The sequence below is a fragment of the Arvicanthis niloticus genome, chromosome 4, assembly GCF_011762505.2.
Source record: "Arvicanthis niloticus isolate mArvNil1 chromosome 4, mArvNil1.pat.X, whole genome shotgun sequence".
Classification (NCBI taxonomy): Eukaryota; Metazoa; Chordata; class Mammalia; order Rodentia; family Muridae; genus Arvicanthis; species Arvicanthis niloticus.
In genome coordinates this window covers 36,385,615-36,397,969 of record NC_047661.1, presented here as the reverse complement: position 1 = coordinate 36,397,969, position 12,355 = coordinate 36,385,615, and the positions used below count along the sequence as shown (strand labels likewise).

Below are 12,355 nucleotides of genomic sequence, written 5' to 3'. Positions count from 1 at the left end.
GAAGAGTCTCCGTGATGGATTATCTAGATTTGGTAAGACTGTGGTTATGTCCATAGACTATCTTGACTATGTTAATTGACATGGGAAGATGTTCACTGTGGGTGGCTCCATTCCCTAGGAAGGGTATTTTGAACTGTGTATGTGAGAAGAGCTACCTGAGCACCAGTAAGCACACAAGTGTGCTGTGACCAGTGGCTTCAGGTACCTCTTACCTTGACTTCCTTGGCAATAGACCATTACCTGGAACTGGAAGTCAAATAGGTATTTTCTCCTTTAAGCCCTTGTTATTGAGGTATTCTATCACAGCAACAGGAAATGAAACTGAGACACAGGCCATTAAGAAATTCTTTCATGCCATTGTCCTTTGTGGTGTCTGCACAGGCCTGCAGTGTGAATAGGAGAGCTGCTGTCTCCTCCCATTCAAATCCTGTATCCCAAAGCATTGGTATTCTGGCACGGCTCATCACTAAGTCTGTTCAGAGGGCTCCCTTGCCCCACTTAGCCTAGCACCACTGATGTAAAAACCATAGTTCTAGATGCAAAGTTTATTTGGTCAACTGAAAGCCCCAGAGTTTTGTTCTTACAAAAAGGAAGTTCACCACATGGGTGATTCTAGGCCAAGTCTAAGATTATACAGAGGGATAAAGGGTAAATTGTTCTAAAATTTGAGCCCTAGTGTTGAAACAGCATGCCTGTTACCCACAGTGTTGGAAAGGAAAAAATATCTAGATCTATGGCTACAGCTTTGTGTATAACAAAGGCGGATTAACAAAAGAAAAACATGTACAAGTTTTATGTGACACCAGGACCATTATAAAGAAATTAAAACCCAAAGAATCAGCTACATGTTTGTTTTTATGCCAAGCATCGTAAAGAATCTATAATCTTGAAGAAATACAATTGAACAAAGGGAGTGTATGATCCAATGATAGTAAATGGGAAATTTAGCAATCCTGGTTTGTTTGAATTCCTACCCTTGCCTTGTGTCTTCTGAGATAAGAGCCCCTCTTCCAGAAGGAAGGGTCTGCAATCTATTTCAGGAAAGGTCAGAAAATCCTTCCTAGGTTTTATGATCTGCTTGGGGAAGAAGGGTGGAGGGAAGGTCAGAATGACCTTCCTGCTTCTGCTGTTTTCTCAAATTCTTTCAGCTTGAAGTATTTGGGGGTTGCATGTCCTGGACCCCATCAACAATTAGTGCAGGACCTAAAAGGCTTGAAACTTATTTTCAAACCTACATTCTTTCAGGGTTGCAGTTCTGACAGAGCCAAGCTTGAGGCCTTGAGCTGGCAGGTCAAGCCGGGCTGGCTTCTCTTTCAATTAACTCAGATCTTTATTTTTTTTTTTTTATTATATTTCTTGCTGAGCAGAGGAATTATTTATCTTTATAAGCAAAACTGGAGAAGGCCCAAAATCCTGAGGGCATCGTAAACTATATGGCAGAGTCCCTAGGAGTGTGATACCCAAAAGAGAGAGACAGATTATAGCTAACCAATCAAGAAATTTAAGAAACCTAAGGATATTCTTCAAAAATATCAAAAATCACAGACCCTGAAGATATACTTGCTTGACATTTTAAAACTTATCTATCCATGCAATACTTTTCACTAAAGCTTTTATGCATCCTTATAGCCCAAGCTAATTTTGGATAATTTCTTTTCTTATGGTTAAGGTCATAAAATTGCAGCCTTAGGCATTTCTTATGTGTCCTCATAAGGTCTAAACACCCATCTCCAATATCTACTGTGAATTCCTATAATAATCCTGCAGATAAAGAAATATTATCCTGGAGTGATTATGTAGCCAGTTAGTCCCTGCCCTAGATAAGAATATGTTTCTTGTCTTCCCATCAAGAGCTTCCTTCATCCTTTATAATATTTCATGTCCCTAGAGTTCAGCTCTATCAGGAATTCTAGATGTAGTTAGACTTTTAAACTCTTCAAATTCTTCAAAGCACTCAAACTATTTCCTCAGGGGGCGTTATTCTAAGTAACTTTGGGGGGGGGGGAAGCACATTGTATTTCCATCGTCTGAGCCATCCTGTAGACAGAGGAGGAAACATTGATGCTAGAAGCAGAGAAAAAAGCCTCAGTCAAAGTTATATTCTGCCTCTGAACAAAGGGGAGGGAGGCAAACATGAATGAGAGCCATCGAAGGGTGGTACTAGTGACCAATTGAGTCTAATACAGTAAAAAAAAAAAAAAAAAAAAGATGAATGCATACCCCAAAGCAAGATACATGGCATCAATTCATTTGTTTAAATATAAAAAAAAAAAAAAAAAAAAAAACAAAAAAAAAAAAAAAAACAAAAAACAAATCAACCAAGAGAAATGAGAGGCAAGTGCTTGAAAGTGCCCCAAGGAGTCTTTAGGAAACTAAGCCTTTCTCTCTAATTAATACTTATGGGATTTTAATTTTCTTTTAAGACAAGAAAAGTACAGCTGTGCAGAGAATCACAAAGGAGGAGGGAGAAATCCACCTTGAAAGATATAAAATGCATCTCCCCCTGAGACTGTGACAGACGGTGACCTCTGACCAGAGCAACCTGGAGGACAACAGGTGACAGGAGAGAACAGCAGTCCCTCGACGGATTGGGTAGGTACAAAGATTAAAGGAACTCAGAAGGCTTTTTCAGCAAGTCTGACTGGTAAGAAGTGAGAAAAAAGATGGATTAATGATTAATGAGACATTACTGGGGAAGGGAACCCTGTTATATTCTTTTTAAAAGAAGAAATAAAATATAGCTTAAGGAATTTACATGTTCTGTCTGTCTGTCTGTCTGTCTGTGTCTCTCTCTCTCTCTGTGTCTCTCTCTCTCTCTCTTTGTGTGTGTGTGTGTGTGTGTGTGTGTGTGTGTGTGTGTAGGGAGATGCAGAATCCAAGCTATTATACGATTACTGTACTGCCTAGTTTTATTTCAGCTTGAAACAAGCTAGTGTCATCAGAGAGGAGGGAGCTTAAAAAACGCCTCCATAAGGTTGAGGTGTATGCAAGATTGTATGGCGTTTTCTTAAGTAGTGACTAACGAAGAGAACCAAACCCACAGCGAGTGAAGCCATCCCTGGGATAGTGGTCCTGGGCTCTATAAGAAAGAAAGCTGAGCAAGCCAGGGGAAGCAAGCCAGCATTCCTCCATGGGCTCTGCATCAGTTTCTGCTTCCAGGTTTCTGCCCTGTTTCAAGTAAGATGAGTTTCAAACACTTCTCCATGTTGTTAAAAGTCAGAAAATAGAGAACTTTGGTTATGGGGGAAGGGAACTCTGAGGTACTAATAATGCTGTGTTTCTACATGTGCATGAGGTCACACAGAAGAGATGCTATCATGTAAAGCTATAATGGACTGTATATGGTAAACCTAGCATGGGTTTTATAAAAGTAGTAAGTGTGAAAGAAAGCAAGAACTCAAGAATGCAAGTATTAAAATTATAGTTCTAAATAAACCAGACTCAAAGGCAAAGTGTTAACTATCCTGCAATGGAGGGATATGTAGCACATAGGTTTAGAACATCATCTGAGAACTGGAGATGGAAGCAGGAGCAGTCAATCAGGTTCCAAGTACATCTTGCTTCCACAGTTGATGCGTTCATATACAAACACACAGCACCATCTTTAAGTCTTGAGGAAACTATTTCTCCTAGCAGGACAAGAATCTTACACTACTTGGAAGTCAATCATCATATGTGAATTTTTCATTTTTTTTTTTAAGTTCAGGTTCCCATTGGTGGTTTTTTTTTTTTTTATGTATCTAAGTATATAGGAGAGAATAAAGTAATCCAATCATATGTGACCTTAAAAGAAAGACTAACCAAGCAAAAATAATTTGATTGCTAATTATGTGGTCAATCCAATACTATCACTGAAAATATGGAGAAAGTAAAGAATGAATCATCTATTTAGTGGAAGAGACTAATGCTGATTAATAGCACAAAACGTGTCTTGTATGCTACCTGGTGCTCTATTCACGTCTACAGTAACATCATAGGAAGAGCATGAACATATTGTATGTTACAGTGTGATTCTGGCCACAGACATATTTTTTTAGCACTGACAAAAGAAACACTATATTTACAAATTTGTATAGATTTTTAACTGTAGGCTTTTAATCTTATAGGAATTTCTGGTAGAGATCAAAGTTAGATGTCATTTTATCAGACATTTCTTGGTAACACTTTTAAAAAATAATGTACAGCAATGAACCTTACAGTTGACACAAAGTCATGGCATTTTGCAAAAACTCTACAGAGTTTACAAAAGGAGAGGAATAAATAATAGAGACATTTTCTTGAGTTGAATGTCAGTGCCACTTGAAATCAATGACAAAGTTAAGGGTTAGAAGGGAGTAGGTCAGGAGCAAGAGCCAAGTGACATTCAGGTAACAGTGTGTACTAAAGAACATTGGAGTTGTGTCCACGATGAGCAAGTGGTAGAGACACACTGTTTCCGTCTCCCTGGTAACTATTCTTGTGCTGAACAGTAAAAAGCAATTTCTAACCCACATTGGTGAGTGTATTAGGTGTTTTTGTCCTTCTGTTGAATAGACTTCCAGTTGATAGTAGAAGACTAAAAAGTGATCTTAAATCCATATTCTCACTCCAGGACATTTGACCTCACATGGCACAAAGGGACTTTGCCAAAGTGCAAAGGGTGGGGTTGCTAGTTGAAGTTTTGAATGAAATTAGTATTTATCTTAAACACAACAAACTGGCTCCATGGATGTGTGTGTGTTTGTGTGTGTGTGTGTGTGTGTGTGTTTAATTGGATTAGTTGCAAGTATAGTCTTAGAGAAAATTCCTATATGTTGTACAACTATGAGGAAACAGGCATGAGGAGACACTTAGCCGTCCTTGGGATGTGAGCAGAATGCTAAGAAGCTAATATTGTCAAGGAAATAGGAACCCTGAAATGCTCAGGATTTTCCTGTCAAGTCTTTGTTTGTGACGGTACTGAAGAGAGAAATGAGTTGTTATGAAATCATGGAATGCTAACATCAGGTGCTGGGCTGTTGTATTATTCAACAGCTACCCCTACCTGCATTCTGACGTTTGTGTGCTGAGTGACAGGCCCCGTGGACAGTGATGATCAATACAATTTGTCCACACCTCAAAATGACAAAGGAATAACCTTGTGCTGCAACCAAGGAAGGGCATCCTGAACTCTCAGCATCGGAAGGACATCTTTCCAGTGAGGCAGCTAAGTAACATAACATCTAAGCTCCTTATTGTGAAACTCTTGGACTTTGTATTTTATCTCAAGAACATTGTTGTCCCCTAGGAAGAAATGTATTCCCCTTCTCAGGTTCTTTTGCCCCTAGCGTTTCAGGTCTTGACTGAAGGTCTTTATACAATAAAGAGCAAAAGACACTTCCTTTCAATCCTGTGGTTAGAAATATTTCCTCGTGTGGTCTTAAAATAGTCTCTTCAACTCAACACCATGACTGTGACACAGCACAATTTGTATTTTACTATACTCAATTACCGATGAGAAGACCTGTAAACTCCTGCTTTTCCTCCCAGGCCCTAGCTCCAGAATAACAACTTTTTATGTATGAATAAATGCCTGGGCCATAGCTTAGACTTGTTCAGTGACTACCTAATGACTTATTTAACTCATTTAAATTATTTTATGTCAACCCCAAGGCTAGTTACCTCTCCTCAGTTTCATACATCCGAATTCCTTAGAGTCCAGGGTGACTCTTCCACCTCTGACTATCTCCCAGAGTTCAGTCTCTACTGGAACTCTCACCTACCACTTCCTGCCATTTGCTAATAGGCCATCCGATTTGAATTGACAGGTGATGCTTCCACACAGTACACAAGAGATTCTCTCTACAAAGATCCCATGAAGTAAAGTGACTGTTAATGACCTTGGGGTAGCAATGGGGCAGATGGAATTTCTCCTTGTCTCCCATGAAAACGAAAAGAGTTCTCTCATTTAGCTGTTGTTTATTGTCTTTACTAGGTAGTGGGCATTGGGTGTTTTAAAAAGTTCAACATTATATGTCACAATGTAGATTTTAACAGGCTCTGTGGGAGCTATATTTAAGTCTTACTAAATTCATGGTTAACATGATTATTTTCTACTTACCACTTCTCTTTGCTTTAATTAACAACTGGTGAGATTCTTTTTAGTTATGTTACTAGCCTATTAATACCTTGAATCCTGAATTCAGCCTTAAGAGGTTTAAGAGCCAATCATTGATGGGACAAGGCTGTGAGTGTTCTGTGGGCTAGTGACTTTAAAGTAAATTGTTTGTAAGGCTACATAAATTATTGATCATGAAATAGCCATGAGTAGTTTTCAAACTGCAAATGTAACTGGAGTGAAATAATAATAAAATCCACCATAACAAAAATGAGTTGTATTGCTCGGTAAAACCTCACATAAAATGTAACAAGCGTCCCATCCTATGGGATGGAAGGAGAAGCCATCAGTAAGATTTTGAAAGATTAATTCTTCATCCAATTTATTCTCCTGCTTTGTACCTTTCCATTCCAACCAAAAGGAAGAGAAAGAATATTCAGAGACTTGAGGTAGGTCACCTCCAATATCCAACCACCTCAAGAAAGGACTCTTCATTCTCCTTAACTTAGAATCTTGTTACAAGATGGGCAGGAACCTCTGGAGACAGCATGTTCATTACCAAACTCACAAAAAAAAAAAAAAAGAAAGAAAGAAAGAAAGAAAGAAAGAAAGAAAGAAAATGAAACAAAGAGAAAAAGAAAAGGTATCTATAGGCATTGATATGTAGCCTAGAAATCTTAAAGAACTTTTCAAAGGAATAAATGATATCTGAGGCAGGTAAATATAGAGAGAACTTAGAAACCCAGAAGCTACTGCACTTGAGCTGCACATACTTACTCCTTTTCCAAGGGAGCACTTAGCAATCTTGGACCCCCACTTACATCAAATTATACATACACTGTTCTTTAAACATATGTATGTGGTCACTCCAAACTACAGCTCCCTAGCAACTGCTAATGACTCCTATGGCCTAACTTGTTTCTTACACTCCATGCAATACATTTATCATCCTCTTCATAACTTACTCTTTAATTCAGAAAACCTTTCTGCTTAATAACTCAGTCATAGCTTCTTTGAGACACCCTCTTCTCTATTATGAGATGAAGAGAATGGGTAACCAATCCAGTTTCACATGCATGTAATCAGACAAGGTTCTCAGTTGAAGACGGAGACAACCTTGGGCTCTTCAAGTTGGGAAGTAATTTATTACAGGGCATCTAGAAGCTTTACCGTTCTGGGTAAGATTGGGGAAGCAGACTCAGGACACCTTCAGGACACTTTCGGGACTTTATAATGTTACAAACAGCTGAACAAGCTGCACCAAAGGGAAACACTGGCTCTGCTGATTTGCTGGTCTACCCCTGCAATCACTCCTGCTATGGCTCTGGGTACTGCTGTCATTCTGGTTACCTCTGTCACTATGGCTATATTCCAGGTGTACTGATTCTACCTGGCCACCATCTTGCCAACTCAAGAAGAGTACAAAGTCTTAAGATAAACCATTCATTGATTGATGGCTTATGGTTTGAGTCAAAGGAGTAGACACAGAGAGAATCTAACTAGCTCCAACAAAGAAAGGCTTTCTACCCTACAGGACTAAGAATTGGATAGTTAACAGCATAAGCCCTCTCCCCAAAAGAAATATTTATCGTATACATCTTTGAAAATCTTCAAACTCGGGGCTGGAGAGATGGTTCAATGGTTAAGAACACTGACTGCTCTTCTAGTGGTCCTGAGTTCAGTTCCCAGCAACCACATGGTGGCTCACAACCATCTGTAATGGGATCCCATGCTATTCTTCTGGTGTGTCTGAAGACAACAACAGTGTACTCACATGCAAAAAATAAATACGTCTTATTTAAAGAAAGATCTTCAAACATAAGACAATTAAAGGAAGAGTACCAAATGTTCCCAAGAACATTTCTGCCTGAGACGTTTGCTGCTTGTGCTCAGGATGTGTGATCTCACTTCATGGGGCTGAATTTCCTTAGTTGCTTGTCTTTATTCATTAATCACATTTGATTGGTGAATCAAATGTCTGTTTGTCAACATTGAGTTCACCTCTTTTCTGTTTCCTGTTGTCCTCACACTAAGGTTTGTCAGAAAAGATGAATGAGTGGGTGATCCGAAGGCCAAAGTCACCACATATCAAGGTAAGACAAAATAAGCTTAATCTATGTTCTTCCTCTTCAGCCTTTAATCCCTGTATTTATAAAGCAGAGGCAGGCAGATCTCTGTGAGTTCAAAGTCATCCTGGTCCACAGAGCAAGTTCCAAGACAGCCAGGGCTATGTAGAGAAACCCTGTCTCAAAAAAAAAAAAAAAAAAAAGCAAAGCAAAAACACAAAACAAAATTCTTCCTCTTCTGTTCTATTGTAGGGGGTGGTTCTATTCCCCAATTGGTTCTTGATCCATCAATAAAGATGCCAGCAGCCAATGAGCTAGGTGGAATAGGTGGGACTTCCAGATCCCCGCAGGCAAGCTAGAAGACTCAGGAGAGAGGGTAGGATTATTCATCATGCTTAGGAGGGAGAAAAACGTGGCCAGCTGTATGATCTCTCAGGCTGAGTGACCATAGACTGTTTCCTCAGGTAGGCGACTAGAAGCACCCAGCAATTGAGCCATAAGGCAGGTTAAAAAAATATCTAAATGTGTGTGTGTGTGTGTGTGTGTGTGTGTGTGTGTGTGTGTGTGTTTCATCCAAGGATCTGCAGGAACCTGGTTAGGGCTTATAGCACGGTCCACCCAGAACTTAAAGCGGGGTAGCAAAAACTACACACTACATTCTATGGTTATGATGGCTTTTCCTTGTAATTTTCAATGAGCTTCAATTTCCAGATAGAGCTTTCCCTACCCCATAAAAGCTAGTGATGGAGGCAGACCCCACAGTTAAGGGCCTACTTTCTATTAGACAGGGACTGTGTTTGCAGCCAGTGCAGTCTCTGGCCTTTTGTTCCTTCAGCGTGAGGCAGATCACACACTCAAAACACTTAGGATAATTATCCTCTGGTAACAGTATATTTAATTCAAATGTTTCAGTATTTCCACATGTTGATGAAAGAAACACCCAGTAAATTAGTCTTGTTTTGTACATACACGCAGGTCTGCCGGTGAGGTGGAGGTGAGGGTCTGTCATAGCTCAAAGAGACATGTTTTCATTTGCTTTGGATTGTGAAGCTCAGCACATCCCTTACATTCACAAAACAATGACAGAGACAATGTTTTGTTATTCAAATGTCTACAGATATCCAGAGAGGATAACGAGAGCGCCTTCCCTACCTCTTAGCCCATGCATTATGTGAATTTTCAGTGTGCGAGAGTTGTTCAAAAGCCCATCACATCCCCTGTGTATGCAGGTCTTTTACTGAGTTCCTCCTTTGAAAATGCGGACCACTAGCTTCATTTGAAAGCAGGGCATCCTGCTAATACCTTGGTGCTCCTGACCCCAGGACACTACTTGGCTCTGCTTGGCTTTTTTTTTCCTTAACAATTTGCCTCTTTCTAAACTACTGCATAATACAATGTTATTTATTCCGTGAGATTTTTTCTCTTCCTGTTAAGAGTGAGCTCATTATCTGCTTGACTCTCTGATGTCCTAGGGACACCTAGAGTACATTCACAATGCCATTGCTGTCTGTCTAATGAATAAACCTCCAGATTCCTCTGAGACCAGCTGTAACAACCGAGACCCTAGGCCAAGTGCAGAGACTGGATGACCTCTGTGTGCTGCTCAACTCCTGCTCTGTGGCCACCCTTTACCTATAAAATCTTGCCTTTTCAAAGGCTCTAAAATTTGGTCACAGCAAGACCTCATGTGGTTCCCCCTCACAGAGTCATGTATTGCAGTTTCCTGGAGTAATTGCATCTAAACAAGGAACGAAGTCTCTAGCTAAAGAAATACAGTTTTAATTGCAAAAATTCCAGCCCAGTTTTGTCTTCACATGGGGCTTATATATTCTAGCAGGAGGCAACTTTAGCTTAGTGAGAACGAGTCCTTCTGGTTATCACACAGCATTGCTAATGTGTGCCTCTGTTGAGAACAGATATCTATCCAAAGGAGCTTGTGTCTTCTTCCTGCAGGCTTTTCTGAAAATAGTGTTGTTATGTGGGAAATGAAACAAACATGTCAGTCTAGCTGAGACACCTTGTGCTTCCATCAGAGGCTCTGGATTCACCTTCATGACAATTTACTTTTACTTTCTTCTTTTTGGGAAATCTGTGGCTCATCACCCATCATCATCATCATCCCATGAAATGTGGCATTGAATTATTTCAAGTTTCCTGACCAAATACAGTAAAACTGTGCCCATCTGCAAGTCATAACTAGAAACCACAGCACCCTGGAATGGAGTCAGGAAATGGACCCTAGCTGTTTCAAATCACCTTGTTAAAAGTGTCTTTCAACCCCTTGTTCTCCTCTTTCCCTCTCTGGACTAGGCTGTCTGTGGAGAGCCTCTGGCACAGTCTGGTTCTATGCCATCCAAACCTTGGGTATGGAAGAGGAGAGGCAAGCCAGCCTGGGAGGGAAAGGATGTGGGCAGAGAAGAACAGGGCTGCGGGAAGCATTACATGCCTGCACTATTGTTTCTAACTAATTCTATTACTACAGTTTTTTTTGTTTTTTTTTTTTTTTTTTAAAGCCTGATTCATTTGAGAACATATTTATGCTACCTTTACACTTGATTTACTGTCTGGCTTTGTGTGAGACTTTAAAAATCTTTTTCTTCCCCCATGATTTAGTCCTTGGTTGCATTAAAATATTGCATAAGAATCTTTAGAAGTTGTTACGTATTTTTCCATATTTATTGTTCTGAAATTTCCAATTGATGAGCCTTAATGGGAGTTTTTCAAAACATATTTTACAGTTATTATTATTATTATTATTATTATTATTATTATTATTATTATTTTGCCAAATACGGTATCACATACTTGTAATCTCAAGAGTCAGAAGGTCCAGTTTGCAGGAGGACTGCAAACTCAAGACCAGGCTGGGCTACATAGTAAGACTCTGTCTCAAAAACCAAACAGAAAACAGTAAAACTTATTTGAGTGTAAATACCTGAATGATTCTTTTAAACCTTGATTCTTCACTTGAGAGATTTTCCTGTAATTTTTTTTAATTGCATTTGTTTCAATGAATCTCTAAGAACAAGTCAATCACATGGTTGGCTTTTTACTTGTTTTTTAAAATATAATATTGACTTGGGGCAAGAAAGCAGATCAGCACCTTGATCAATCACTATCAGAGGAGCTTCCTGATGCTGTACATGGTAATAAACACAGAGACAGACCCACAGCCAGATAGCATGCAGAGTGAGAAAGCTTCGGATACCAGCCTCTAGCAAATGGCTCCATCAGATCCCTCTTCTTAGAGCTCAGAGAACCCACAGAAGGGAAGGTAGAAAGGAGGTAAGAGCCAGAGAGGATGGAGGACACCAAGGAAACAAGGCCCTCTGAATCAACTGAGCAAAGCTCATGTGACCTCACAGAGACTGAGGCAGCATGCACAGGTCCTGCATGGGGCTGTACCATGCGGGACTAGAGCTGAAAAGAGTGGACATTCCTAACCTAGAAGCAATCTCCAGTTGATAAGCACTTGTAAATGTAAATTTAATTTCCTCCAAGGGAGTTTCACTGGACAAGCCACTCTACAGAGTGGGATGAAGCCCAGTAGCAGATGGCCAATAGAACATCAACTTAGCCGCATCTTTAGTGGGTCCTTGTCTCATAATGTCTTGTCAGAGCTCTTCTTCTTTTTAATATCTTATTGTTTTAAAATGTAAATTATATATAATATTTAAATTATATATTTAAATTATATATACATATATAAATATAAAATATATAAATATAATATTAAATACAAAAAATATAATATATAAATATTATATTAAAATATATAAATATAATATAAAATATAAATATATATAAAAGGAACTATATATAATACATTATATATTATATATAATATATATTATATATATATAGTTTCTCTTTTTTTTTTTACCCTACAGGTTCTTTGCAGATATATTATGTCTTCCAGTTTAGTGTTTTTATGGGATTCCTGAGTATATAAACAAACAGGTCTCTGTTTCTTATGCCTTCTCTTGGGCTCTTCTCTCTTTGCTTGTTTTTCCAATTCCAATGTGTTAGTTTTTCTTGGATGAGAGGAAAGGTGAGGAAGAAGTGGGAGGAGTGGCAGAAAGGAAAACACAATCAGAAGATATTCTATGAGGGGAAAAAATCTACTTTCAATAAAAGGGAAATATATAAATATATAATATTTTTACTAATTATTTTTGGCAATTTAATACGTGTATAAAATGCATTTTGATCA

The 12,355-nt window shown here is 38.9% G+C and overlaps 1 long non-coding RNA gene across 2 annotated transcripts in view; it reads left to right on the top strand.

Moving 5' to 3' along the window:
• The first annotated feature begins 2,295 nt into the window (after positions 1–2,295).
• The window catches only part of LOC143441983 (uncharacterized), a 23,020-nt gene continuing 12,960 nt past the window's right edge, over positions 2,296–12,355 (top strand). The window contains exons 1-2 of one of the 2 annotated variants that reach the window (XR_013109816.1): positions 2,296–2,592; positions 8,111–8,169. This is a non-coding gene — a long non-coding RNA (uncharacterized LOC143441983). Of the gene's footprint in view, positions 2,593–8,110; positions 8,170–8,537; positions 8,607–12,355 lie in introns of those variants that run through there. The other variant, XR_013109817.1, reaches the window with a different exon arrangement.